The 26,790-nt window shown below is 35.8% G+C and overlaps 1 long non-coding RNA gene across 1 annotated transcript; it reads right to left on the bottom strand.

Annotated features, from left to right (window-relative positions):
• Window positions 1–26,790, bottom strand: LOC144340741 (uncharacterized). Its single transcript, XR_013417031.1, has 5 exons — window positions 26,116–26,790; window positions 21,054–21,116; window positions 6,755–6,825; window positions 1,503–1,611; window positions 1–229 (listed from the first exon to the last, which is right to left on the bottom strand). It is a non-coding gene; the product is annotated as an uncharacterized LOC144340741 (long non-coding RNA).

Here is a 26,790-nt window from a genome sequence, read left to right as displayed (position 1 = left end):
TATTTTAAACCCTTCTTTATTATCCAGTTTTACAGATGTGTGATAAGGTTTGGTAACTGAAGACTATCGTTGGATCAAAGTTGACTTTGGGAGTGAGCCCATGAACATTTTTTGCAGGTAGAGCAAAAGTAAACGCGAATGGCTGCATTTTGGTGAAGGCCCCCAGCAGCAACCCCTGAAGGTTTTAATGTCTTCCATGGTGAACAGGATTGTATTTGGAGGAAAGTATCTGTAACCAAACGAGACACACATGGATTCAGAAAGGCTTCCTAGGAAACGTCTCACATGCAATCAAGCATTGTGTTATGGCAACAGTGAGTTGTATGCTTACAGAACAGAAATTCCCAAATGATGCCTGAAACAAGGAGGTGTAGAATAGCTACCAAAAAAGTGAGGTTTCTTAGGGGTCTTCGGACACTGAGCCAGAGAAGAGAGTGGCCTGGAAACAGTGCCAACAGTTTTGAGCAGGGAACGGATTTCATCACATTGCCAAGGGAGGGGAGCTTGGGCTCTAGATATGGGGACATAAACTGTCCCAAAGATGACATTTTGGAGTTTGGTGCATATTTTTAATTCTGAATTGAATAGGGAACTGTTATATCAGGATTCTGCATACACTGTCCATTTGTCTCTTTGTATTCTGTGGTTTTTTAGACTCTTCAGTGAGAGGCAGGATTGCTTTGGAAACAAATTGCTTTGTCTCAGCCTGGGATTCTCAAGTAACACCTCTGTCTTTCTTTGAAGAATATCTGATCTTTTCCAAGGAAGTTAAATTTGATCCAAATTTTGGAAGTGGGAAGGAACATAAAGAAAGATAAAAGGGAGAGGCAACCATTTACTTAGAAGAGACACATCACTAAGTTTTTGGCATCAGGACCAGCAACACAATACTTATTCAGGACATGCCATCATTTTAAACAATCAGTTTATGAGTACCTCTTACATGCTAATATAATGTTAGATATTGGAGCTATAAAGACAAATAGGTTCCTTCTGCCCTAAGGAAACTTATATCTTTATAGGGGACACAGTTGAGTAAGCCAAAAAAAAAAAAAAAAAAAAAAAAACCACACAATACAGTGTGTTACATTTTCTGGTAAGTTTGCTGGAGGTACTTTGGGAGGGGGAATATCTAACCCACTTCAGGAGCAAGGGGAAAGGGTTAGAAAATATTTTCAAAGAAGTAGTGGCTGAAGTAAGTCTATATATCAAATACGTCTTTGTGAGTGTTTGTCTAAAGGGCTATCTGTTGAATTGTGACAAGTAATTATAGCAGTGGTACTCAGAGATGAGTTAGTATTGTGTCTTGAATGTCCACCAGAGAATTCTGACTTGATAGAAATAGGAGGTCATTTAAATTTTTAAGCTGGGAGCAACAATAAGGCAGAAATTCTTCTAAAGCTTTCTGTCTGTAGATCAATCAGATGGAAAGGGGACTGGAGGTGGAGATGTAAGTTAGTTATTTTGTTAAACAACTTGACTGTGGGGCAATGGAAACCAACCTGAATCTAGGAGGGTGGTTATGGGGAAAACACAAATCGTCTGAATGTGAGTCTGGATTCTGAGTTTGTCTCCAGTGGCTTTTCCGTAGGAATGGTCATTTCATCCAAACTGGAGGAGAGAAGAAAACTATAAATCAATCAGCAAGAGCATCCAACTGATAACTGGTTCAAAGACTATATGTGAAACTCTTTTGAGATGTAAATATAGATTTTGAAAGAGACATGAGAATAAACACAAACAGCAAAGAAGGTAAAAGTTGGTTCCTAGATGAAGGTACTGGTGTCCACTTACATGCCCTTTATCCTTTTGTTTAACATTGCTTCTGCTACTGTTTTTTCATCATTATGAAAATTTCTTAAAAGAAGATAGGAATGACTATGTGAAAGAATTGGCACCAAGTATTATGAATATGGCCAACAGAAACTTGTGGTCAAAATAAATTTTGATATACCTAAATGTTATTTGATACCAAATGATCTTTAGAAGAAAGTGATATGTGATACTTTAGAAGAAAGTCCTAGTATGAGAATTTAGCAAACTCAAAATAATTTATCATGATAAATATCAGTGCAGTAAAGGAGGAAGAAAACACTTAAGGAGCCTTTATACTTCATGCATTGTACTACGCGTTTTACTAGAATAAAAATACTTGATGAATTAGAATGTGCACAGATCATATTTTATTATCTTGGTTGAGAAGTTTAGTAGAATACATTAGTTCATCCTAACAAATAAGATTACAGCATAAACAATTTTGAAAAATAATTTAGAAATCTAAAAGTAAAAGTTCATATGAAATTTAAAACTTTTAGGTCATTGATTGTGAATGGCATATTCTTGATTATACATATTTTCTACCTTTGTTTATATGTAATTCTGTTGTTGCCTATGCTTTAGGTCAATCCCTATGAAAATGGTTAATTTTCATCGCTCTGTTGGTTGAAGCTACTTCTTCTGGCAGGGTCACTGCACATTTTCTCAGGGGTGGTTCACCTCAAATTCATTGCTGCCACAGGAAAATTAACAAAGCAGATATCCTACTGATCTCAGGTCACAATAATAGTTTTCCCATACATGAAGGGCAGTGTGCAATTACACAAATATAAATGAAAATTAATATTCTCTTTGTTTAAACATTCTAATTTATCTCTCAGTTATCTTTTTTGAAGTATTCATGTTTTGAGGTTAAAAAAAGAACTGAGTAAAAGCCTACTTATAACAAAATAAATTACCCTTTGATATCCAGTGCAGCAACCTAGTATTTGAGAAAAACAGAACTCCACAAAGGCTTAATATATTCAGAATTTGACAAAGTGTGACCCATTTGCAGAAGCAGAAAATACACCACAGGTATCTTAGTGTTTCTTATTTTTCTTCCAAAAGCAGATAAATCATATTTACCAGCCAAAGAAAAGAACTGTTTCCAAACTTACTTGTTTAGAGAAAAATAAGAGAAACAGGGGGGAAAAAATACAATAATTTTGACTCGGAAAGATACTCTCAAAATACGAAATGTGGAGGGCTTTAAAAGATCTCATAAGAATGGCAAAATATGGGAAGTATTTGATGAACTTATTTTAAAAATAATCATTGCTATAGATGCCTACAGGCCCTTTACACGCTGTGAGGATATTGAATGATTTATAGATGCCACATGTTCACACTGCCATTTTTTATAGGTAATTTCTAAGATTTTTGTCAGAAGTTTAAAATATACTGGAAAAAGAATAAACAACATTAAAATACAAACTCTGCAATCTGGCTTAGGTATTCTCCTAAGTGCTCATATTTATAATAGCACTTTTTCGATTTTTCTGCATGTGCCATTTTAATTTTTTCTCTTTTAAGAGAACATCAACTCCTTCAACATAGGGGAACTCTGTCTTGCACATCCCCCTGTGCCCAGTCCCTTGTACTGCACTTAACACATGATGTATCCACACGTTTGCCAAATATAAGAATGAGTAAACAAGCACCGGAGCCCAAGGGCAATTCTTTATGGAAAAGAGTATATCTTAATATATAGATTGAGATACCTTTATATTACTCAAGCATTGAAAATAGATCCATATGTTCACTGATTATGTTTCAGTCTTCCAGACGTCCTCTCAAAAAGGACTTACATAATACTCATTTATGTCATTTAAGTTTTATAAAGTACCAAAATAGCATGCCCTTGTAATTAACACTGTAATTAATATTTCCTTAAAAATTCTAAGTGGTGAACATTATGTTGATGAACTGGGACAATGACGGAGATGTCATTTCTTAACCACATTTTTGGAATTCACACTGAGCTATGCTTTAAGTCTAAGTCAGAGTTGGGACTAAAATTGTTTTTGTTTTTTATTTACTTCAATAAAAATTTAAAATGATATAGAAGGATTTAAAAAGGCTTTCAAAACTGCATTTAAAAATACAGTTCCTTTATTTGTTGACAATCACTCCCAGTGGCCTGGTCAGACAGATCGGATGTGGCTAGAATGACTTGTGTCCACAATGCTGCAGATCAAATTAAAAAAAAAAAAAAAAAAGTTGGAAATGGCTTTTGGAACTCTTGGAAACCACTTCCAGTCTAAAGCCACAAGGGCAGAAATAATCAATAATGGTAGCCATTTGGTTTCATTCACTTCTTTTAATGAACATGCCCACAACTCACTTAAAGCATTCTAACTGGACTGGGATGGATTTCAATTCTCTGGTGACTGACAAAAATAGAGCCTTTGACAAAACCTGTGGGGTTGCATTGCTCTCCACTCTTTCCCTGTCCTAATAGACAGTGGTGGTGTTTAACTCCGAAAATTGCCATCTTGGTAGCGACTGACAAACAGTTGATCTGTAACTATTAGCTAAATTCTCCGTGATTTTTTATTAAATTTATTTTAGGAAAGCATCTATAAACTGTAGAGCAGTTTCAAATATGTAAAATCTGTAAATGCAGGCATAAAGGTCTCAAGAAAAAATGGGCTCACAGCTGATTTAATCAGTGTATTAATATTCAGTAGGATAATTTCCATTTCTGTAGTCTCTGCTCTAGTTCAAGTAAGCATTAATTTGTATCTAATAAAGTGTCATTAATACTGTGGATACTTAAAAATTGCTTTTGATAAATGAACAACATCTGGCTTATTGCAGCAGCCTCTTAACTTGTCTTACTTTATTTAAGTTCCTTCCAATTATTATCTATTTTATAGCTAACTGCCAAAAAAAGAATTCTTCTTGTAATTTTCCACCATAGGTAATTTCTTGCTTACGAAACTAGTTTTCTTTTTTTAACAAAATCAAAATTCCTGTGCTTGAGATGAAATTTTCTCCATCAATTTTCCTAGGTTTTCATTTCTTACTATCTAATCTCATTAATTCATTGCATCAGCATTTTTCAAAAAGTACATTTTAATTTTTTGATGACTACTAAATATAGTCATCATTTTAAAAATGCAGTTTAAGAATTTCTGAAATAAGTATACCAGCCCACTGGTAAACAAAGACTAGAAGGTCTCTATGATTTCAGAAAATGCCCTTTTCTCATATCCAAGTCATTTCTCATATCCAAGTCATTCTTGGGCAAGAATGGGAGAAGATGTGAAGATAAAAGGGAAGTGATGATTGGTCTGTCTCTTTGTCAGTTGCTTCTTTTTCTCCCTAATTTTAAAACCATTACGTCTGCACATGAGAGGATTTAGTGTTCAAAGGGATAATAAATCTTTTCAGAGGGAGTGGACAGTATAGTTACTGACCAAGTGTAAATTTACTTAAGTGCACATTTAGGGGCTTCTCAGGGGTTCTAGTATTATGGTTGCATATCACCCGAAATTGAATTTTGTCCTGCCCTAATGTTTCATGTAGCAAAGGGGGAAATGAAGATAAACTGAAATGAATGAATAAATCTAGGCTTTTTAATAATTATTTTTCTTCAACAAGATAATTCAACTTAAATCTCAAGGCCTGGAATAGAAAAAGTGTTCTTTACATACCTATGCTCCATGTTGAGGTTCCCATCACACAAACAAACTTTAAAAACTTGTCAAATAAAAATAATTATTAAAAAGCCTAGATTCATAGTTTCTAGGTCACTGGAGATTTATTATTGAAAATGATAACATCTTTTCATTTACCGTTCTAATTCATCAGTTACAACTTTCCACTTCATGGAGTCCCAGAGAATCTGAGTACATCTCTCAATCAGCTCTAGCATCAGGTATCAACTGTATTACAAGAAAACAATCCCAACAACAATTTCCAAGATCAAACATAGAAGAAAATTATAAACTTTTTAACTTGTCTTCCTTTCTTATCCTATGCTGGGAAATATGTTTCCTACAATATTCCCCAGTTTCTTCCAAATTATGTTTTTAATGGATTCCTATACCTAAAATGAACTTTTTTTGTATGGTCAAATCATTCTGCTCAGAACTGCCATTATAACATTTTGAAAATGATTCTTTATTCATTTCATTTGCATGTTCAAGTGACATCTCTGCAAAATGAGAAACATCCTCTTTACATTCAAGAACCTCCATAATTTGATTTCTATTTACTGTATCAGTTTTTATTTACTAATCACTTCTAAAACTCTGAATTCTATGACTCCTGAACATAATTTATACTTATTAATTTGTCTCCCCATCTAGAGTTTAACCACCTTCTCTGTTCCTGAAATGCTCTCCTCTTCTCAACCTACTCATACTAGTCCTCATATCTTTATGGACTTTCCTTGATTCCTCAAATGGAGGCTATTTTCATTAACGAAATGTATATAGGACTTTCCATCTAATCTTGTGGCTCAATACGGCATGCAATTTTGTACTCAGCTCCCAGGGGACATTTGGCAATGTCTGGAGGCATTTTTGGTTGTCACAACTGGGGAGATGCTATTGGCATCTAATGGATAGAGGTCAGAGATGCTGCTAAATACTCCACAATATATAGGATGGCTCTCCACCATTAAGAAGTATCTGATTCAAAATGTCAATAGTGTTGCTGTTGAAAAATCCTAACCTAATTCAATCTTACACCTCTATTTCAAACCTGCCTATAATTTTACTTCTATATGTATGTGTTAATCATCTGTACTAGAATACAAGTCTTTGAAATACTAGGACCACATCTCATGCACAATTTTATTTCTTCAAAAGGCCTAGCACAAAGGCTGGTATATGTGTGGACACTCAAAAATGTTTAAAAAACCTATGTGACATAGAATATCTAGATCACCATTTATTGAATAAACATACAAGAAGAAAACACTTACCAAGAAAGCTCCATTATGTTCAACATACACTTTCTTTGATGACTTTGATAATTCAGTTGTCATTTGAGGATCTTTAAATAGTAAAAATCAATTAGCATTATTCTAGTAAAGAGAGAACTTATAGTTGAACATATATATTTATAGCTAATAAGCAGAAAAACAGATTATTTTATAAACTTCACTATATTTTTATAACAAATGAAAAGTTTCGAGTTTGAGGTTTGCAGAGCTAATATATCTATCTTTAATAGAGTTATCTTCTGCCTCTCCTATGTTAAATGTGTTGAGCAGTTGTTGTTGTCTTAATGTGCTACAAACAACTAATCCTTGCTTTATGAAGGTCTCTCAGCTGCTGTACAGTAGGTGCTGGTTAAATCAGCTCCAATTTGTTTGCATTCCTCTAAGTGGAGCATCTAGCTGTTAGGCAAAATAAAACATTAAATTATCTTGCCAATTTGCTATAAATATTTGAAAATGATTGCTATTGGAATACATAAACAGTTTTTTAAGTTCCCTTATGAAATGAGCTGATGCATTTTGGTTACTAATTAAATATCTATGTTTATAGAATGTCCTACAGTCTCCCATATATGGAAAAATGAATATAGCTTAGTGGCTGCCTGTTCTAGAGGACAATGTTCAAGCTATTTAGCTTGCCATTCAATATCTTCCCAAAGCTGTCCCCTACTTATCTTTTAGGCATATCTCTTTCATAAATATTCTGCTTCTGCTGAATTATTTTACTTATAATTTCTTGAATACATTTCTCACTTTCCACACCTCTAATATTTATGTCTTTTTCCCTCTTAAAATCTATAGAATGAGCATTTTTCTATCACAGATTGAGCTTTCTCTTTTTACCCTTCTCCCAATCCAAATTCCTCTTGAATTGCTGATCACTGTAACTCATCCATCTCACATGCTAACTCTTCCAAAATGGCCGCCCGTCATCTTTCAAACCATACTTCTGCTTTTGAAATGATAGTCCCTGTACTACTTAATTAAGCTATGCTGCCATGTTGTTGTCATTATATTTATGCATTTTTATTTTTCATTTTCCTCAGATGGTAAAGTCTTGGGGGTAGGGACCGTGATTTACAGACATCTTTGAATCACACTCAGCACCTAGTAGTACACTGTCCTGTACATAGTAATTGTTCATTATACAGTAGTTAAATAAACGTTGAATGAGTTATGATTTTGCATTAGAACTAGAAAATGGTGTGACAACCTGGTTATAAAACATAAAACAAAGTGTTTTTCTGATAGATATAATAACCAAATAATCAAACCATAATATATACAAATATAGTAACCAAAAGTGATGTGTGGACCTTCTTTGGATTTTGATTTGAACAAACTAACTGTAAATGGGTATTTGTGGCACAACTGGTGAAATGCATAATAGATGATACTAAGAATCTATGGTATGAGAAAGGCATGCTCATTACGTCAAAATAGTTATCAGTTAGAGATGCACACTGAATAACTTTCAAATAACAAGTTTGATATTTGCTTTAAAATATTAGATAAAATGTATGAGAAATAATTAAAAAAAAACTTGGCAGCATTGGTCAAAATATTGATAATTATTGAAGCAGAGTAAAGAGTACATGGTATACATTATACTATACCTCTGTAGTTTAATGTAGGTCTAAATATTTCCATAAAAGGTTTAAATATACATAAAGGAAAATGCCATAGAATAATCTTTCAGTCATTCATATAGTAGGAAAGTAATTATTAAGTTATTTAAGACACTGACTATAAGAGATTCTATGATTTGAATACATTTTCATTTTACAGTGTGTAACCCAACACCTAAGACCAATTCAAATACAAAAACATTCCACTGGTTGCTTAATGTCCTACTCCCTTGTATACCACCCAAGGCTATTGAATGCTTAGTGAGTCTGGCTTTTCACTGTTCTCTAAGGACCTATCACTGTTACTCATAACTGTCTGGCTTAAGAAGGTTGGAGTCAACACAATAGATAGTTACTGACTGAAAAGGATTTACTCTTTTATCCTGAGAATGACCAACAGCCCTGTAAAAGGCAGAACACTTCTTTATCTTTATTAGCTGAACTGGATCCATTCATCTTCAACATCACAGAAGAAAAATGATGTGATGAAAACCTTTCTTGAATAGACATACCAGGGATCAGGTAAGAAATTTTGGACATGGCCAAGTAGCAAACAATAAAGAAAGATGGCATTCAAAGGCAGAAAACATATGAATTGGTGATTTGAACTTCAGACTTACAGTCTTTCAGTTTTGTCGCCACTTTCTTAGACAAACTCCTCTTTATTACTCCTTCCATTGATCTGAAGCCTCTAACCTTGGTTATCTGTTAGCATGCTCAAAACCACTCCCACAAAAGCATAAAACCTAAGTCATATTCTTGTGCATGCTATGGGAACACAACCTCCAAAGAAGTGCTCTGCCTTCTCAGTTTTCAATCACCATTAAGCTCTTCCCTCCATTGTCAGAGATGCACCTCCACTTTCCTATGGATTACTTAAATAACTTCTGTATTGGTCTCTTGTTTCCAATATTTTCTCTCTGCAACACACATAATGGAATGCTTTTAGGTTAGGCTTCCTAAAATGCAGCACTTAGCATGCCACTCTCATATTCAAAAGCTTCCACTGGCTCACCATTGCCTGTTAAATAAAGCACATTCCCGTTCACTCAGTATTTCAGACCTCACAAATCTGTCTAAAGTCTACACTCTAATCTTGACTTTCTTTAAGCAACTTGAAACTGTAAACCAACTGAACTAGTTGCAGGTCCCTGAAAATACTCTGTACTTTGGGGTCTCCATTCTTTCCTCCTGTTAGTTAAAGCATCTCTTTTTAAACATTTCCACTCAAGGTACCCTCCAATTCTTCATTTCATCATCCCTTAGCATGTAACCTTGTCAGAATTAGCCTCTTACTCTGTAAGAATTAGCCTCTTACTCTGTAAGAGTAGCCTCTTACTCTGTAAGAATTAGCCTCTTACTCTGTAAGAATCTATTCTTCATGTGTATTTTTCTTAGATATATCTCTCACTAGTATTATAATATGTTATGAGCTTCATTTCTCTGGTCAACCATAAGCGCTTTGAAAACACAACTGCTTTATTTCATCTTTGTATCTCTAGTCTCTGGCACAGTGGTCTGTACTTACAATATGTTTAATAGACATTGGTTAAAGGGCTGATAGAATATTAAAAGTTCTATGCAAAGATAGAGATAGAGGTCAAGCAGTGCTTTCACAAATTGAAACATCATGATATTTAAATTCTAGTTATGAAATAAATTATTGTCATTCAATTAGGGCAGTGCTGGAAATTGGATTAAGTACATTCTTTGTTTTTTCACCTTTAGTCCTCTCAATTCTATAATTTTAGAGATGAGGGAACTGAGATTTGGAGAGATGAGGTAGCTTGTTTGTATGCGGTCTGAGATTCCCTTTCTAATTATACTATTAACATGTCTATGGAGCTCCAGAGTTTTGATGACATACCACGAGGGACACCTCAAACTAAAACAGACAATAATCTCACTTCCCATTCCCTACTTCTGTAACAGAAAAATTTGTTTTCTTTGTTTTGTATAGTGAAATTTTATTTTTTATTTTTACCTTGAATACCTGGAAGATAGGACATTCACTTTTTTATTTGCCATTATATCCTCTATTACCTTTGTCTTATACCGGATAATTTTACATACTTAAATTATTTACTTGAATGTACTGAAATATATAACTCTTCACTTAATGTACTAAGAATGATTTTAAGGCCGGGCGCTGTAGCTCACACCTACAATCCCAGCACTTTTGGAGTCCAAGGTGGGGGGATTGCTTGAGCCCAGGAGTTCAAGACAAGCCTGGGCAACAAGGTGAAACTCTGTCTCTATATTTAAAAAAAATAAAGTTAGCCTGGCATGGTGGAGTATGCCTGTGGTCCCAGCTACTGGGGAGGCTGAGGTGGGAGGATGTCTTGAGCCTGGGAGGCAGAGGTTGCAGTGAGCTGAGATCACACCAATGTACTCCAGCCTGGGTGACAGACTGAGACTCCACCTCAAAAAAAAGAAGAAGAAATTTTAAATAAAAATTTAGGTTACATTTACTTCCACAAAGCAGACACATCATGAGCCTAGGCACCTATTTAAATAATGCCATCGTGTTCCAACAAATATGTTCTAATCCACTTTTGGAACTGTTCTAAGAATCAATATATGTCTCATAAGAAAATACATTTTATTACTTTATAGTACTTGTCCCAAATAGTTTTGGTTCTTTAAAGAAATGTTTTCCACCCTGAAAGGATAAAACCATTGTGAGAATACTTAAAATGTGATGTTAAAATCCAATGCCAAAAATGACATTTAAAAATTATTTTGGGAGATGCAAGGCTCACAAAGGCGGCCACTTAAAAGAGAGCTTGAGTGTGCAAATGCTGATATGTGTGCATGTGTACATATATATATTATGGTATGTACATATATTTTGATATGTATGTTCTGATATGTATATACATATACTGATATGTATATACATATGTACACACTGTATATTTTTATTTCCCTAGTTATAGCTTATATCAGAAATATCAAGCAAATTCTGTATATAAAAAAATTCAAAAAGATTCAAAATGAAAAATTTCTTCTGGGAATGAGAAAGAAAATTTTTTATGACAAAATTTAGCAACCTTTCATGTTAAAAACTCTCAATAAACTAGGTATTGAATGAACATACCTCAGAATAACAAGAGCCATCTATGATGAACCCACAACCAACATCATACAGAAGGGGCAAAAGCTGGAAGCATTCCCTTTGAAAACAGGCATAAGACAAGGATACACTCTCTCACCACTCTATTCAACACATTGGCGAGACGGGCGGATCACGAGGTCAGGATATTGAGACCATCCTGGCTAACACGGTGAAACCCCCTCTCTACTAAAAAATACAAAAAACTAGCTGGGCTAGGTGGCGGGCGCCTGTAGTCCCAGCTACTCGGGAGGCTGAGGCAGGAGAATGGCGTGAACCCGGGAGGCGGAGCTTGCAGTGAGCTGAGATCAGGCCACTGCACTCCAGCCTGGGTGACACAGCGAGACTCCGTCTCAAAAAAAAAACAAAAAAACAAAAAAAGAAATATAGGGCATCCAAATAGGAAGAGAGGAAGTCAAACCATCCCTGTTTGCAGACAACATAATTCTACCTTTAGAAAACCCCATAACTTCAGCCCCAAATCTCCTTGATCTGAAAAACAACTTCAGCAAAGTTTCAGGATACAAAATCAATGTACAAAATTCAATTCCTATACACCCTAACAGCAGCTAAGCCAAGAGCCAAATCAATAACACAATCCCATTCATAATAGCCACCCAAAAAATAAAATACCTAGGAATACAGCCTACTAGGGAGGTGAAAGATCTCTACAATGAGAATTACAAAACATTGCTCAAAGAAATCAGAGATAATGAAAAGAAATGAAAACATTCCATGCTCATGGATAGGAAGAATCAATATCATTAAGATGGTCATACTGCCAAAAGCAAATTACGGATTCAATGCTATTCCTATCAAACTACCAATGACATTCTTCACACGACTAGTAAAATTATTTTAAAATTTATATGGAACAAAAAAAAAAAAAAACAAAAAAAAAACCCAAATAGCCAAGGCAATCATAAGCAAAAAGAACAAAGCTGGAGGCATCATGTTACCTGACTTCAAACTATACTACAGGGATATAGTAACCAAAACAGCATGGTACTGGTATGAAAGCAGACACATAGACCAATGGCACAGCATAGAGAGACTAGAAATAAGGCCACACACCTACAGCCATCTATTCTGACAAAGCCAACAAAAACAAGCAATGGGGAAAGGACTCCCAATTCAAAAATGGTGCTGGGATAACTGGGTAGCCGTATCCCAGATGATTGAAACTGAATCCCTTTGTTACACCATATATATATATAAAATCAACTAACAATGGATGAAAGACTTAAATGTAAAACCTCAAATTATAAAAACCCTGGAAGACAACTTAGGCAATATCATTGTGGACACAGAAATTGGCAAACATTTCACGAAAAAGACCCTAAAAGCAATAGCAATAAAAGCAAAAATTGACAAATGGAATCTAATTAAACTTAAGAGTTTCTGTACAGCAAAAGAAACTATCAACAGAGTAAACACAATCTACAGAATGAGAGAAAGTATTTACAAACTGTGCATCTGACCAAGGTCTAATATCCAGAAATTACAAGGAACTTTAAGCAAATTTACAAGAAACAAAAACAACCCCATTAAAAAGTAGGCAAAAGACATGAACAGACATTTTCTAAAGAAGACATACATGTGGCCAACAAGCATATGAATAAAAGCTCAATATCACTAATCATTAGAGAAGTGCAAATCAAAATAATAATGAGATACCATCTCACACCAGTCAGGATGGCTATTACTAAAAAGTCAAAAAATAACAGGTGCTGGCAAGGTTGTGGAGAAAAGGGAATACTTATATACAACTTGTGGGAGTGTAAATTAGTTCAACCACTGTGGAAAGCAGTGTGGTGATTTCTCAAAGAGCTAAAAACAATTACTGTTTAACCTAACAATCTCAATACTGGGTGTATACTCAAAGGAATAAAAATTATTCTACCATGAAGACACATGCATGCCAACATTCTTTGTAGCACTATTCACAATAGCAAAGAATGGAATCAACCTAAATGCCCATCAATGAAAAACTGAATAAAGAAAATGTGGAACATATACACCATGGAATGCTACACAGCCATAAAAAAGATGAGATCATGTCCTATGAAGGAACATGGATGGAGTTGGAGGCCACCATACTTAGCAAACTAATGCAGAAACAAAATGAAATATCTCATGTTCTCACTTGTAAGTAGGAGCTAAATAATGAGAACACATGGACACATAGGATGGAAAAAACACACACTGGGGCCTATCAGAGGGTGGGGGATGGGAGAAGGAAGAGGATCAGGAAACATAACTATTGGCTACTAGGCTTAGCACCTGAGTGATAAAAAAAATCTGTACAACAAACCCTTGCAAGATGAGTTTACTTACATAAGAAACCTTGACATATGCACTTGAACCTAAAATAAAAATTAAAAAAAAATAAAACAACAAAAAAAATACTTTGGCAGCCAAAAAAACTGTATTTGAGTAGTTCTTGGAGCTTTGAAATAGCAGATGGATAACCTAAAGATATTTCAGGTTGGTATTTTCAAAGTGTTTCCCTCCTTGAATGCTATCCCCAAAAGATTTAACTGTGTGTGGAAGTTGGTGGAGAAGAAATTGGTAGTTAAATGTGTTGGTCAGATACAGCTCTGAAAGACCTATGGAGCATAATAACACATTAAAGGCTTAGAGACATTTGTCAAGAAAGAAATCTTTAACATCATGTTTCCAATACATTTGATAATGAATCACTTTTTCTTTTTTAACATGACCTTTAATAACATTCCCAATATCTACCTTAAGTAGAACCCTAATAGTTAGGCTGATGATTGTGATGGTGGTATGGCAGCATCACTTATATTCCTTTTAGTAAACACATATATTTTTGTTCCTTGAACAGTTTCCTGTGCTTGTATCCATGTTCTCATTTACCAGTTGTATAACTGTGGCAAGTTATTTAATATCTGAGTCTCAGTCCTTTTATTTGTAAAATAAAGATAACCTAATACCTATTCATAAGGTTTTCAAAGGATTAAATGAGTCAGTCCATAGAAGGTACTTAGAGCTGTGTTCAATCACTCTATGGTGTGATCTTGGACAATTCCTGTGGCTCAGCTAGAAAACATTAATATTTCCACACAATGGCAATCTTTCCTTCTGACAGTTTTTAGTTATAGGAATGTTATGTAAATGGGCACACAATGCTATAAACAGAGGTATTGTTTTCTACAATGAACACTAAATAAGCTCCCAGAGTAACAAGTCTCTGAACACAGTTTGTTTCCAGATTCCTTGGCTCCCAGATCCAGAGGAGTAGGCGGATGCTTTCAGGGCCATATTTCACAGTGTATGTCTTTTCCTCCAAGGACAACTACTTTCTTTTCTTCTGTGTTGCTTTTCATCGTTAAAAAAATACACAAACATCATTATTTGGGGTATGCAAAAAAATAGCATTTGGTAATTATGGAGAGACATGTCAATACATGTTATTCATTTGTCCATTATTAAGAAAATGATTATTCTGGTTTCTTGAACTTATAAAGTTGTGAAGAACACAGCCTTTGTAATCTGGCTTTCACATATGTTTAGAAAAGTCCTTGAAGTTCCTCAGTTCCCATATCATCTTTACCTCCCAGAAAAACATATTTCACTCACCTATGTATGCAACCAGAAAAGTTTATTATATATTTGAGCTCTTTTGTATCTAACTTTTTATTAGGAAAGAACAAGCAGAAAACGAATACATATGCTACAATTTTATTTATTTATTTATTTATTTTTGAGAGTGAGTCTTGCTCAATTGCCCAAGCTGGAGTGCAGTGGCATGATCTCAGCTCACTGCAACCTCCTCCTCCGGGGTTCAAGTAATTCTCCCTTCTCAGCTTCCCAGGTAGTTGGGATTACAGGCACCCACTATCATGCCCGGCTAATTTTTGTATGTTTGTAGAGATGGGGTTTCACCATGTTGGCCAGACTGGTCTTGAACTCCTGACCTCAGGTGATCCACTCGCCGCAGCCTCCCAAAGTGCTGGAATTACAGGTGTGAGCCACTGTGCCCAGCCCATATGTTACAAATTTAAATATGCAATTGATCTTTATCATCTTTACAACCTTTACTCTTAAGATTCTGAGGATAAAATAAGATCAGTGAAAACTGATGGTGAAAGTATTTTCTATATGGTAAATCATTCTGAAAATATGTTTACTGAGAGCTATAATAACAAATTAGTGTGTGGGGATTTTCATATTTAGGTTTATAATATTGCTTGTTTTATATTTCAAAGGAGGGACCAACCTTAGTCAGTATTTTCAAAAACAGATATCGACAAGTCAATAAAACATGATGTTTATGTAAGCTAATGTGTAATTCTCTATAATTATCTATAATTGTAGATAATTATATAACATGCTACAGAACTCCAATGTTTGTTAACCATTCCTCCCTGCCATAGATATGAATCCTGTTCAGTTATTAGTTGTGATGCACAGCATTAAAACATAGATTATAAGATGCACTTAGTTTCTATATTCTGAAATCAGATGCTTCTCATGATCAACATTCAAAAAATTGCTGATTATATTTTATACCAAAAGTTTTCATTTAATGTATGACATGTCTTGCAATCAACTTTGTTTCATAGTTAAAGAAGTAGAGGATATTGTACCATCATTTGTCCAGAGATCTTTTGTGGATATGTTGATATCACTCAATTAGCCTCCATGATCTTTTATGCATTCCAACTATTTATTTTTGCTATGAAGTACTTATTAACTCTTATTCTTATTCTACCTTAATCAGTAAATGCTATGATGTAGATGTCAAAGACTTCGCAATATTAGTTTTGGGTTTCAATGGCCAAATTATGAACTGTGAACAGTATCTTAGTAAAAAATAGGTGGAAGCAATGACCTAAGTCATAACATGCTTGGACCAGCCTTGCTCCCTTAAATAAAAGTAAAATAATAACAGCACTGATATCACAAAGGGGGCTTCTAATAAGGAAGAGAAAAATCATCTCAGATTCAGATCTTACATAAGTTGACCTAAAATCCTATTTTTTCTTTTATTTTAAATTTCTTTTAAGAAAGCAAAACCAAATTAATATAATAATATTATAAGATAAAATTTACACTAGCCCTCAATTATGCCATCTTGAGTTTTTATGAAACTAGGTGCCTTGCTAATTGCTTGAGATATTTTTATATTATTTCATTTTCTATTTTCTACCTATATTATTCCTGTGGGACAATACATGTGAGCTCAATATCCTAACGTCTTTGTTTAGATAAGGCTAGAATCCAACTTCAGATTGAGAAGAAAGAATGGATAGTAAAACCATCATCATGAAAACGAAAAGTATCCTAACCTTCCCCAGCCATTTGAAGTCCTCTATCACTGCATCATCATCATGAGCCTTTTCCACAGCTATTTTAATATGTTCAGATTGCCCATTCATTCAGAAAATATTTATTTCGCCCTGTGTGTCAGGTGCTGTGCTAGATTCCTGGAATTTAGAGATGAATACATGTTCTGCCTCCAAGGACAGCACCATATGAAGACAGACAAATAGTCAGACACTTTCAATAATATGTGGTGAAGCAATTATATAGAAAAGCTGTAGAAACAGAAAACAAGGCTGTCATTCTAACCATCCTGACTGGGGAGGGAAGGAGACAGTTTTATCTCAAAGAAGCCAATGTGTGGCCTGAGTAAAATAATATGAATAGAAATTGATCAAGTGGTAATATTTGTGTTTTTCCTCTTTACTGGATCTCAAATTTTGTAAGGTATCAGATGTAGTCGGGCCTTCCTACCTTATTTTCAGGCACTCTTCCTGAAGTAGTATCATTGATTCCTTTGACCTTCCATCTCTATGCTAAATATTTCCATCCCTATGCTAATTATTTCCGTCCAGATAGTATCTCCAGGGTATATTTTTTTCTTTCTTTCTTTCTTTTTTTTTTTTTTTTTGAGACGGAGTCTCGCTCTGTCGCCCAGGCTGGAGTGCAGTGGCCGGATCTCAGCTCACTGCAAGCTCCGCCTCCCGGGTTTACGCCATTCTCCTGCCTCAGCCTCCCGAGTAGCTGGGACTACAGGCGCCCGCCACCTCGCCCGGCTAGTTTTTTTTTTTTTTTTTTTTTTTTTTTTTTTTTTTTGTATTTTTTAGTAGAGACGAGGTTTCACTGGGTTAGCCAGGATGGTCTCGATCTCCTCACCTCGTGATCCTCCCGTCTCGGCCTCCCAAAGTGCTGGGATTACAGGCTTGAGCCACCGCGCCCGGCCCAGGGTATATTTTTCTGAGTTTTTGTAGGTCATTTTGTGGTAAGGGGAAAAAAATACGACCACAAGGTGGCAGTAGCTTTACCGGGGGCTACTTTGCCAGTTTCTCTTGTGGAGGAAGTCCTTCACAGCGGGAGTCTGTCTAGTAGCTAAGGGTCAGGGTCAGCACTCAGAAAGGAAGGAACGCAAGGAAACTCCTAGGAGAGATGGGGCTTATGTGTCAAGGCAATGTTGCTCAGTGGCATGCTGAGGAGTCCGGGTCAAAGAGCTCCAAAGGGCAGCAGTGGCTTGGTTCTTTATAACCCATGAGATTTATCTACTGCTAGCAGCTGTGGGGTGAGGTTTTGTGGCATATGCAAAACAGTCAGATTTTAAATGGCTAAAAATCTGCTTATGTAGCCTATTTTAAAAATAAATGCGTGTGTAAACATTTGATTTGATCCCCTGGTGGGCTTTTGGGCTAGTGGGTGTCAGCCTATATTGAGGAAGTAACAACCTGGGGGCCAATACGCAGAGGCCATCTTTGGCTCATTTATATAACAGCTTCACATCTGTATAAATCAGTATAATCCAACGCCTATTTATTATCTCCACTGGGATGTCACATAAATATCATGAAATTAACCTAATTAAGATAGAACTGGTACTTCAACAATTTTTCTTTCTTAGTAAATAGAACTATTATCTAAGACTTGAGGCAGAAACTTCAGGATCATACACAGTTCCTCCATTTCCAATCCAAACCATCACGAAATTCTGTCATTTCTACTTCCTGCTTGTCTCTCATATCCAGTTATCGATAGCTGCATTACCAACACTCAAGACTAAGTTACATATGTTTCTTGTTTGGATTACTCTAATGTTCTGCTAGGTTGTCTTCTTATTTTACTCTTATCTCCTTTCCATAGGTTCTTCATACAGCAACCGGGGTTATCTTTTGAAACATGTAGAGATCATGCTAGCTCTTTGCTTAGTACGTTGTAACAGTACCCTGTTCCACCCTGAGAATATCCAAATTAGAAAAACCCTGCATCGTCAGACCTGTAATTCTCCCTCCAAGTCCCAGCTGCTCATCAGTGTCCAGCTACAGGCTCAATGACTCGTGCATGCTCTTTTCCATAGCAGGGTCTCTGCACTGCTATTCTTTCTGCCTGCATTATGCAGCTCTTCCAACAATTTGAGTGACTGGTTCCTTTTCTACCTTCAGGTGTTGCTTAAATGTCATTTCCTCAGAGAGGCCTTATGTAACTGGCCTAAAATTTCCCTCAACCTCCCCACCTCTCATCCCCATTATTTTCTCTCCTGCTTTCCAGTTATTTCTGGCATAAAAATGATTTCGGTTTGTAACTTAAATATTATGTGTTTTGTTTATTGTTCCAAACTCTCTCTAGATTCTAGGCTTCATGCAAGCAGATACTTTGTCTGTCATGCCCTGTTTACTGCTTTTTTTAAGAAATGTTTTTTTTCCTTTAATCAGATGTCTAGTACAGGGCTGGCACATAATAGACTCTAAATATTTGTTAATTTAAATATAAACATAAATTTGTAAAAGATAAATAAGTGAATAAGCACAGTCAGATGGGAAAGGTCTCTCTTTTTAAGGGTTAACAATGTTATTATCTTATGCCATACAGTCAAATATATGAAAAACTTAATGCCCCCTTTTTTAAAAAAAAATTAGGCCAAGAATTTAAACAACTATGGGGACTATGAACAACTCTTGAATGAACACATTGGAAAATCATAGAGTTAAATCAGTTAAAATTCCTTAGCAAGGCTGGGGGTACTAAAAAGTACATTGTGATACATTGTTCTCCAAATTTTTTAGACCAAAGAAGATAAAATAAGAGTAATTATCATCATTAAGTGTCTAGAAGGTATATGAGGAAAGGTTTTCTAATGGGGGTAAGAATTAAAAAGAAAAACTTTATTAACGGGACATAACAATATCTGAGAATCCTGACTTTCTACTGTGCTGTTTTATATTTCTAAGGCATCTCTGGCTGTATTCCCTTTTCCTTCTTACTATTTCCAATGTGTACATTTTCTCTGTTTTCCTTGCTTAGTCTTAATGGAAATTCAACCATTCTGTATTGGAAGTGAAGCTGTCTTAATTTGGAAATGGTGACAGAAATAATAATACAAATAATAAGAATATGATTGATAAACATGTATTGTTTCCTGTGTGCTAGACATTATTCTAAGGGTTTTAGGTGCTCTAAGTGATTTAATGCTAAAACAAAGCCTATGACTTAGGTACAGGGGGAGCATTCCTTATTTGGAGTGCATGGGAGCAGAGGTGTTTTGGATTTCAATTTTTTTTTAGATTTTGTAATATTTGCTATAATAGATATTTGCTACATAATAAGATATCTCAGGGATGGAACCCAAGTCTAAACATGAAATTTATTTATGTTTTATGTACATTTTATATTCATAACGTGAAGGTAGTTTTATTTTCGTCTTGGGGATGCCGAATAAACTGTGTGTTTTGCACCTGCATTTTGACTGCAACTCGTCACATGAGCTCAGGTGTGAAATTTTCCTCTTGTGGCATTATATGGTGCCCAAAAGGTTTCAGATTTTGGAGAATTTTGGACTTGGGATTAGGTCTGCTCAACCTGAACTATTATGATATTCATTTTACAAATGAAAAAACAGAGGCAAAGTAAGATTACATATCTTGTCCAAAATCTCACAGCTGGAAAATTGTGGAACCAGGACTTGAAACCAAGCCTTCTGGCTCACAGTGCTTGTCATGAATCACCACAGTCAATACTTACTCCTGTAATTATGTTCCATTCCTGTTTAGTCATCAGAATTTTTTATTTAGGAGGAATAAGTGCATATGCTATAAGTACGTTCTAAAGATATCCAGATTGTACTGGTAAAGAAGTGGGAGGTTGTAACAGTAAATGTAGGAATGCCCAATTTGTTTTTTTGCTATACTACTTGGAAATCATTAGCTTTTTAATTGTAATATTTATACATTTTATTGGTGGGTAGCACCAACAGTGGACAGCAGAGATTTTCTTGACTTCCCCTTTCCTTTCTCCAGGTAAAAACAAACTGAGAAGTCTGGGAGCCACTTTCTAGGATAAGACAGATTATAAACCTATGAAATTTTGGAGTGGAGAGAAGAAAATTTGCTCTTTTGCTTTTCTCTGTTTCTAGTTCTCTCCTTTCTATGCTTTTTGTTCAGTAAAACTTAATATCTCATATAATTAATAATTGGAAAGAAATCTTCACTGTCATAGATACATTCATTCACCTTTTATTTATTTAACAAATATTTATGATACCTACTTCTGTTAGGCTCTGTGTCAGGCTTGGATCTGTAGTGGTGAGGCGAGTTCAGATGAAGAAAATCTGTGGTGAAAAAAAAGAAGATGAAAACATGAAACAAACACATATATATGCTCATATGTATGATGTGATTTTTGTATGTATTATACATATACATGCATCCACTTTATATTTACTATATATTTTACATATTTATATATAATTTAAACTTATACACTTTATGTGCTTATTCTATACATATTTTACATGTATATATAGTTACAAATCATCACAAGTGCTATGAAGGAAACCAAGAGGTTATTTGACAGATAACAAATTATTAATGATGGGAACTACTAGAAAGGCAATAGGGAGTCCCTGGGAAGAGATAGGTTAGGGATATTACTTGATTCAAAGAAAAGTGGCAAAGGGGACTTGAACTCCCTGTGCTTCATAGCCTAGCTCCCAGAATCCCTGGTCTAGAATAAAGGAACCACTCAGAGCTGTGTCCTGTGTGGGTGACCAAAATGCCCATGGATGTAGCCACGGGCACAGAGTGAGCACATCAGTGTGTTCATTTTCAAGAAACAACATACCAGCACAGATTGGTGAAATCTAGAAGACATTTAGTTTACAAGCCTATGTTGTGAACATGCTGTGAGGAGATATAAAAGAAAAAGTACCTTTGACTGCAAAGCTTCTGAGTCTAATTGGGTAGAATAAACAGATGCATGAGAAATGACACCGGAGGCAATGGACCAAAATGTGCAAAGAGAGCTATTATAAACGGAATAAACAGAGCATGGCTGAGCTCATCCTTTTTAAAGGAAATGAGTTAGAGACATGGCATTTACTTAATTGATGGTGGAGTCAGTGAGAATATATTTAGATGGACACTGAAAATAAGGGCTTAAATTTAGGAAGACGAACACAGAGAGAGGATGCAATGTCTAGTGAAAAAGAATGTAAACAAGATAAGGAGTTGAAAAGCTTTGTCCTAAACTTGTTAAAGTGCTACTGTTCCTCTCAAGTGCCTGTTTACCTTATGTATCAATGTCGTTCAACAAAGATGTAACGACTTCTATGGACAGGGTATAAACACTAGGCATCTTCTAAAATAACAAGTCTGTTATATGTTCGTAAATATTTCTAGTTCTAAAAATATTTAAAAATAAAAATCTATTTGAAGATCCTAATACTAAAATTTGTCCAGCATGAGAGGCCTTGAAACTTTCAGTGTTGTTCAGAATCAGCTTAACAAATATTATTTGAATGATTTCTAGGTGTCAGGGAAGTTAGTGGACACTAGGAATGCAAAGATAAAACAGTCCTTCCTTTATGGAACTTCAAGTCTAATGTGAAACTGAGAGCGAGAGAGAGAGAGAGAGAGAGAGAGGTAAACCATTTCATAAAACGCTCTATGGAGGCACAAATTGAAGCTACAAAGCAATGCTCCCCAGACAGTGACTGGGAGAGTTCAGAGAATACTCCTGGCAAGGATAGTTACTTGGCTTAGAATTTATAACACAGCAAAAGAAAGTAAAATAAAAAAGATCATGTGGGGAAGAAGGAGCAGTGTAGTAGGATGGGTATACAGAAAAATGGTGAAAAAAATTATAAAATATTATTTTTAGAAACTCAGCAAGATTGCATGTTTCAACATTCAAAATTCAAAATAAATTTAACAAATTCATGGAACACACAACCCTAGTTTGGCAGCTTTGGATTAAGAATATATTTACAGGATTAATTTAAGCTTTTAAGATACGAATTTGCTTTGTGGCCCAAATTTCCTTCCTCAAAAAAAAAAAAAAAAAAAAAAAAAAAAAAGCACAAGGAATAGAATTTTAGAATAAAATCTAACAGGTCCATACTTCAGTCCTGCTATTCTCCTATGTGGAAATAGATCTGGAGACCCTGTCATTCTTTGTAACTTACTAGAAAGGGCACTAATATTTGATAGACTAACCACCTATAAATCAATTCCTTGCAGTGAATTTGAGGGATATGGCCTGAAGAAGGTTAATAATCAAGTATAATTTCTGAGTGTCTTGTGACACTAATGTTAGCAGAAACACAGAAAAATACTTTATCTCTGCCAACATCTCAGGAATATGGTGCAGACTTGAGGGTAGAATCATCATTTAACTAAAGGAGGAGAGCTGTAAAGGGAACCATGATTGTTAGTGTTTATGAACCAGAAATCTCTGGAATCTTCATGATGGGTACAGGAGAGAGAAGAGCACTTCTGTTGTTTGCTCAAGAATCCAGTGTGGGCAAGTGGCCTGTGTCAGACCTTGGGTCAATCAGGGTTCAGTTAGGAATATAGGGTTCATTTGGAGTAAAGGACTATAATGCAGGGGCTTAGTTAAAGCAAGAAATGGGTAATGAAAGAGACAAGAAACCAATAGAGCAAAGGCTCACTTCTTGTCTCTTTCATTACCCATTTCTTCTCTGAGTTGCTCAACTCCGAAATTAGTAACAGGAGCAAGTTGTAGCTAACCCTAGGCTGGAGGGACACAGGACAGGACAAGGGGATGCTTCTATAACTAACACAGGAGCCTTGGATTACCTGCTGGGAACTGGAACTGTGGCAAACTTGGGTAGTGAGAGGCAGAGTGGGGAAAAGATACAGCTGCTGCTGGGGAAGGTGCAGGAGGCAAAGTTAATGTTGGGAAAATAACCTGACTTCTACCTTTTCCTCAATCTCATAGGCTCCTTCCAGGGTACTTATCCCCAAACCCCCACTGGCAGAAGCCAGTTGCAAGCTAGCTGAGACAGCTCTCTGGGAAAGGAAACCTTAGGGGTCAGATCTCCCTCCTGCTAACTGAGCCAGAGAAAGGGCAAAAGGTGGATTCAAAGGCAAACATGCCCAGAAACAACACAAAACCCATTAAGGAGAGTTTAAGTTACAGAAATCCCAGGACTATCCTGCGGAATAAGGTCTGTGTTCCAAAGACTAGGTTCTTAAAATGTTTAAATACACACACACACACACACACACACACACACACACACACACACACACACGTATTTTTTGAGATGGAGTTTTGCACTCTGTTGCCCAGGCTGGAGAGCAGTGGTGCAAGCTCGGCTCCCTGCAACCTCCACCTCCTAGTTCAAGTGATACTCCTGCCTCAGCCTCCCAAGTAGCTGGGATTACAGGCATGTGCCACCACATCTGGCTAATTTTTTGTATTTTTAGTAGAGACAGGGTTTCACCATGTTGGTCAGGCTGGTCTCGAACTCCTGACCTCAGGTGATCCACCTGCCTTGGTCTCCAAAAGTGTTGGGATTACAGGCGTGAGCCACCGTGCCTTGCCTAAATACATATTTTTAAAACATATATTTTTTCTGCTTAATGTGACCAGAAGGTCAATGGGAAAAGGGAACGTGTCCACGCACAACCAAAAAATTACTTTAAATTTAATTAGAAATGCTCATCACAGAAGACAAACTGATTTGTTTTTCTCTAAAAGAAATTGCTATGTTAATATCCTGTTTTATAAAACTTAGCCTACATGTAAGATTTTTTATTTGTTGAAGTAATCCATTTCACACATCAGAAAATCCTTGAATTATCAAAGAAAGGCTTATTTGCCTAAATAACCATGTTGGCCTGACACTGAGATGTGGAGTTTGTTTGAAGTTTTTGTACATTTAGTGACCGGATGTATTTTGATAAACGCCATTGCCTCAAAGTCTTCAGTAGGAAGTTTGGGCACCATCTGTGTTTGTTTCTGTAGGAGCAGTAACTGCCTAGAGAGAAATCTGATGCTCGTTTCAGAGATGCAGTATAAACAAAATTCAAGATGATGTCTTTAACATAATTATTCCACCTTTCATTTACATAGTGCTTTATGCATTTCAGAGTGATTTGATGTGCTTTCATTTAACAGATCTTTACAAAACTTGTGGAAATTGAATATGGGCTTCTGAGATATAAAAGCTCAACAAGGAAAATAACACTGAATTTAGGCAGTCTTTTAAGAGAAGATTGTAAAAACCATATAGCCTCGTATCTTGTTGCTACTAATAGAATATACTTATTGAGAACCTTCTCTGCCAGGCACTTTTTTGAGTGTATCATATAAACTCATTTCATCATCAGAAAAATCATATGAAGTTCTCATTTTAAGGATAAGAAGACAAAAAGACAGAGAAGTTAAGTGACAACTAATAACAGATTTGAGCCTAGACAGTCTAACAAAATACTGTGTCTCTTAAGCAGTGTCTTCTTTAAATATTTACTCAGCAAGTAACATCCCTAATTACAGAGACATGTATTTATATTGGGTCTCTTTTTACTTCTAAAATGTGCATGAAACTCAGTGGTGTACTGGTAAACTGGCTTTCTGCAAAATAATTAAAAAGTCCAGATTTGTAACATTCCCCAATTTCTATGGTATAAGTAGACACACCAGGGTCTACTTCAAGCTACCAAAATGAAGTCATTGCTGTTTAGTTGAGAAGAGAAGCACATGTTTGGATCCTATGAGCTTATATGCGCCGGTGCCAGCACATCACTGACTGATTGAAATTACTGTTGTATTCAAGATGACGTATATACCATGCATGTGATGGTCCACTTTTGAAACATTCCTAAAACAGAAATTCATTTGATTTCCAGCTGTTTTATGCCACCCAGTATGAATTAAACTGTTTTAGATATGTTCTTATTCAATCATTGCTTACAAAGAATTATGTAATCATGTTTATTTTGGATTTGTTTTCCCTTGAGGAAAAACAGGCTTGTCTAGGGTGAAGCAATCACATAGCACCTGGAGAAAGGAGTGGGGAAGCCGAAAAAGTGCAGCTACTCAAAAGATGGCCCATAGAGACAGTAGATTACAGGAATCCTGTCCTGTAACAACAGCTTCTGCCCAAGCTCCATCCTCCGGATCTTACCTGCCCCTTTCCTAATACCAAAATAAGAGGCTGTCATCATTATCAAAGTCATCTCACACTGAAAATGTTTTTACACATGGATGTCCACAGCTAAGCACTGTATGACGCCCTCGACTTTTACCCTTATTTTCAAAAGTAGAACCATGAAAATCAAAGCTTTCTGTCATCAACTCACCGTACTTTTTTCCCATCTGTGTTTTGTTTTCATTCTTTCTTCTTATTTTCACCCTACGAAACTGTTTCCAAAAGTATTGTAAAATTCCACTGGGAAAATATGAACATCTGACATCGTTTCCACAACAACAACCAAAAAGCAAAAGAACCCTGGCTTGACTGGTGCTGGGAAGACATAATGCAACATAAGAAAAAGAGCTTTTGTGATCTTTTTACTGTGCCTTTAAAGCTCCATTAACACCCCAAACCAAAACAGTGACAAAACAAATGTGTCCTAATAAAAAAATTGGTTAGTAGATAGAGCTTGGGAAAGCTTTAGAAGCCTTTCTCCTGATCATAGGCGGGTCTGGTGACTTCAGTGCTCCCTGTGGAAGGACTGGTCTGAGAAGAGTGGTTTACCAGCTGTTCTGGGCATAAACTTAGAAGGAGAACTCTCCCGTTGTTAATAAGGAACTCTCCTGCAACTCTCGTTTGCCTTTTCCACCTGTCTTTCCTTCCTTTCAGTCTTTTTCTTGGAAAGAAAAAACCTAAAAGTTTTCTCCTATAAGCTAATGATTGTGAGTCTTTGTCAGAACATTAGTTCTGGGTCAAGAAACAAATAGATGAATAAACCAAAACCTTCATAGCAAAAGTTCTTAAGACTTCAAATGGAGACCAATGAAATTTGCCCCACAAG

Source organism: Macaca mulatta, chromosome 4 (assembly GCF_049350105.2).
Source record: "Macaca mulatta isolate MMU2019108-1 chromosome 4, T2T-MMU8v2.0, whole genome shotgun sequence".
Lineage (NCBI taxonomy): Eukaryota > Metazoa > Chordata > Mammalia > Primates > Cercopithecidae > Macaca > Macaca mulatta.
The sequence above is the reverse complement of the archived record's forward strand: the minus strand, read 5'-3'. Positions and strand labels throughout refer to the sequence as shown.